The sequence below is a fragment of the Callorhinus ursinus genome, unplaced genomic scaffold (genome assembly GCF_003265705.2).
Source record: "Callorhinus ursinus isolate GAN/ISIS: 27379988/994484 unplaced genomic scaffold, GSC_fseal_2.0 scaffold28, whole genome shotgun sequence".
NCBI classification, from domain to species: domain Eukaryota; kingdom Metazoa; phylum Chordata; class Mammalia; order Carnivora; family Otariidae; genus Callorhinus; species Callorhinus ursinus.
Window position 1 is genome coordinate 9,869,786 of NW_027397090.1, and position 4,380 is coordinate 9,874,165.

The 4,380-nt window shown below is 51.0% G+C and overlaps 1 protein-coding gene across 1 annotated transcript in view; it reads right to left on the reverse strand.

Annotated features, from left to right (window-relative positions):
• Positions 1 to 3,827, reverse strand: part of TJP2 (tight junction protein 2) — a 117,539-nt gene extending 113,712 nt beyond the window's left edge. The window contains exon 1 of the mRNA XM_073878102.1: positions 3,449 to 3,827. The gene's annotated coding sequence lies outside the window, so the exon portion shown is untranslated. The remainder of the gene's footprint in view (positions 1 to 3,448) is intronic.
• Positions 3,828 to 4,380: the final 553 nt, after the last annotated feature.

The following is a 4,380-nucleotide window of genomic DNA, read 5'->3' on the forward strand; positions in this document are numbered from 1 at the left end:
GGCAGTCGCTCAACCAACTGAGCCACCCAGGCGCCCCACCCAGGCACCCTCTTAAAGTAATTTTTATAAGATTTTATTTTTAAGTAATTTCTACACCCAACATGGGGCTCCAACTCACAATCCCAAGAGACACATGCTCTACCTACTGAGCCAGCCAGGCACCCTGAAACCACATCCTTGACCCATAACAATGACTCTCTTAGCTCATGAACGAAACCACTTTTATTAGTTTGCCAATTCATATTTATGTTCTCACTGAAATGCATGTCCCCAAATCACAAGCTGGGCAATTTTAAGCAGATGCAGGCAAATGACTTTCATTATTACAAGGCTTTCCTCAATTATACAAACATTTTTATAACTAGAAATAATGTTGTTGGACCATTAGACCCATTTAACATGAAAGCAGAAACAAAATACATAGTATGGGGTATTTGGGAAAATTATTTGAAATCTGCTTTCTGAAGCCTTGCTGTGACCTCCTCCTATATTTACCAAGCAACTTTTTCCTTTTTTTTCTTTTTTTAAAGATTTTATTTATTTGACAGAAAGAGAGAGACAGCATGAGTGGGGAGGAGGGGGAGAGGGAGCAGGCTCCCCACCGAGCAGGGAGCCCGATGCGGGGCTCAATCCCAGGATCCTGGGATCATGACCTGAGCCAAAGGCAGACTTGAAACCAACTGAGCCACCCAGGTGCCCCGCACCAACTTTTTCCTTAAGGTTTATTCCAACTACTTTCAAAAATGTGTTGAGTCACTGTTAAAAAATAATAATAAACCCAAAAAAACGGGATACCGAAAATAAAGCCAGTTAAAAGAAACAGAGATAAATGTCACCAGGCATCTAGTTATTAATGTGCATCTAGTTAATCAGTGAGTTTGAGCCCTGGTAGCTCCATTCCTTTGCAGCCAAAATAAAAAGGAAACCCTCATGAGTTTCGGGTTGTTTGTTAAAAGAAAGCATATGGGCGCCTGGGTGGCTCAGATGGTTGGGCGTCTGCCTTCGGCTCGGGTCATGATCCCAGGGTCCTGGGATCGAGTCCCGCATCGGGCTCCCTGCTCCTTGGGAGCCTGCTTCTCCCTCTGCTTCTCTCTCTGTCTCTCTCCCTCTCTCTCTGTCTCTCATGAATAAAAAAAAAAAATATTAAAAAAAAAAAAAAAAGCATATGTACTCTAAGAACTGGGAGCTATAGTGCCATGTCCACCAGGACAGTGGCCCAGGAATCTTTACATGCTTATATATATTCTGTGAACATGATTTTACTTTTACTTTTACTTTACATTCCAATTCAGCCTTTTCTCCACCCTACAAAAACATACCATTTAAAGTATCCAGAAGTTGTGGGGCTGAGGAGAGGAGAGAATGCGGTATTGTTTAATGTGTAGAGTTTTTGTTTGGAACGATAAAAAAGTTCTGGAAATGGAGAGTCGGGATGGTTGAATTATCAGTATACTTAAGGTCACCGAATCATACATTTAAAACGATTAATGGGCGCCTGGGTGGCTCAGTTGGTTGGGCGACTGCCTTTGGCTCAGGTCATGATCCTGGAATCCAGGGATCGAGTCCCACATCGGGCTCCCTGCTCAGCGGGGAGTCTGCTTCTCCCTCTGACCCTCTTCCCTCTCATGCTATCTCTTTCTCTCTCTCTCAAATAAATAAATAAAATCTTAAAAAAAATAAAAATAAAACGATTAAAATGGTGAATTTCATGTTATATATATCTTATCATAATAATAAGTCAAAGAAGCCGGTGGGGGGATAGGGTAGCTGGGGGATGGACATTAAGGAGGGCATGTGATGTAATGAGCACTGAGTATTATATAAGACTGATGAATCCCTGACCTGTACCTCTGAAACCAATAATACATTATATGTTAATTAACTGAATTAAAATAATTTTCAAAAAAAGAAAAAAATAGTAACAGTCAAAGAATAAAGGTATCCAGAAACAAAAAATTCACAGGCTAGTATGCTAATCACATGTCCAAATCTCATTGAGGAGCCTGACACTGAGGTGGAGGGGCTGTAACCCATGCGGCTTAAGTGTGTTTGTCCTGCTTCGGCAAATTAAGGTTCAAATGTAGGACTTGATGAAAATGTTCGTATTGTAAATAACTTCTTCACACTGGACGAATACTTCACCCCAAGATACCCTAGGCCGGTGCTTTTCAAACGTTATTGTGCAAACGATCCCCGGGGGGGTCTTGAACCAGCAGGTCTGGGCCCACTTTTAACAGGCCCCCAGGTGCAGCCGCTGGTGCCCTGGACCTCACTTGAACCCGCAAGGCCCCAGAGCCCCTATCCATCTAACCTTCAAGAACCACGGGCCCCTCACCGGGAAATGAGGGTTGATCACACCTCTCAGGTGAACTGGTTAAGGACGGAAATTATTTGCCAACCACCGTTTGTAAAAATGCATTCAGACACTTACACAGAAAGCCGTCCTGACGCAGGGGGCTTCCCAAGTGTCCCCACCCACCTCCGGGACTAGGAAGCTGCCACAGACCGCAAGGAGAGTTGACAGGGAGGCAGTTTCGCAGAAAGTCTTCCCGCAGACTTCAAAACAGTCTTGAGAATACTCAAGCTCGAAGAATGCCTGGAATTCAGTGGCCTTTATCCAACAGAAAGATCTCCAACTCGGTTTTGACTGAGTTCCCTATAGAACAGCCCTGCAGCCTAGAACACTGACATCTTCCCGCATGTTAAAGGGAAGGGGGTTAAAACCCTCGAAGGCTCTTTGGCGCTCGGGGCACAGATCGCGGCTTCGCGGGTAGCTCTGGCCCGCGGGCAGCTCCGGGCTCTCGTTTGTGCGGGGTTTGCAAGCCCCGTGGCTGAGACCCGCCCGAGACTCTGCTGGCAATCCCCACCTGCTTGCAACCAACCAGCGCCTCCCTCGGCCCCATGGCACCAGCTCCTGCCCCTTCCACTACCGCAAACGCTGGCTGCGCCAACAGAAACTCAGAGGCCCTTTTATCCTGGTTAAAGAGAAGCTCAACAGAAAGTGAAACGGTCCCTATTCCTTGGGGGAGAAGGCGCCAGGCCAGGTAGGAAAAAGACGGTGGCTCCCAGGCACCTGTACGTGCCACAGGTGGGGTCAGAACCCACTTCCAAACGATCCCCCAAGAGAAACCCTATGATGCGCTGTCGTCCCCCGGGAGGACGGGGAGGCAGAAGTCCGCTAGGCACCCCCAGAGAGGAAAAAAATCAGTGCCCAATAAAATACACCCCGAATCCACAGGGAGATGGGGGGGGCATCAACTTGCATGTACTCTCGCTGCCCTTCACCTCCGCTCGCACGCCGATCCAAGGCGCCAGTGCCCCGCCACACCCCGCAAATCCCTCGCTCGCAGGGTCCGGACCGGTGGGAGGCATCCCGGCGACGCCCGAGCCCTGGCGGGCACAGGGCGCGCGATCAGGGCCCGGGAAGGGGAGGGAGAAGGGTACTCGCCTGCGGGCTGGGGGCGGCCGCAGTCGGTCCCGCGCTGGACGAAGGCGGCTCCCGGGGGCGCGGGGACGCGCTCCGACGCGGCGCCGGCTGCTGGGCGGGTATCTCCTGCGCTGCCTGCGCTCGTCGCTGGCGGCGCCTGGCCGGAGCCGGAGTGCGGGACGCTGCCCAGGGAATGGGCGGGCACGAGTAGCCTCGGTCGCTGCTCCTGTGTATTATTGTGGACTCAAGCTATTTCCTGTTTGGAGGTTTGGGAGAAAGAAAAAAAAAAATCCAGGGTGGTGGCAGGGGGAGTGGGCGGCGGAGAGCCAGAGAGCCGCGGCCCGGAGTGGGGTAGGGTGGGCAGCGGCCGTCACCTGCTTCCTCGAGACCCCAAGGGTGCCAGGTGCCCGAGTCTGGGGCAGGAGACGCAGCTTATTGCAGCTCTACTTTGGGGTGTTGGCAACGTCTAGGAGGGCACGCACGCGCCACCCAGCGGTGGGGCAGGGACTGTGGCCGCAGGGACCACCTAGTCCCCCCAGTAGGTACATCCATTCCCCTACCTCTTCCCTTCTCTGCAAAACTGCCGCTGTGCTTTCTTTCTGCCCCAGGGCAAAAGGGATTCGATGTGCTGCTTGCTTTATTCGTTCTCTGGTCAGCTTTCTGATCCTCTCCAGGAGTGTGGGCTAGGATGCGGTTATGGTACCCTTTCAAAGACCAGGGGAGGGATGGTTGTGGGCCATTATTGTAGGTGCTTGGTGGTGCTGGGGTCTTTGTTTTTGCTTGGGGGTGGGGTGAGAAGCAGGTTGGTCTTTTGGTGGAAACTTAACTTTTATGATCGGCTTCCGTTCCCCTCCCCCATGAACTTCACCCTTAGCCGGGATCTCTGGGTCTGAGGCCCCAATCCGGAAATACCGGTTCCTCCCGCTGGGACAATAGGTGAGGGCGGGAGCTTT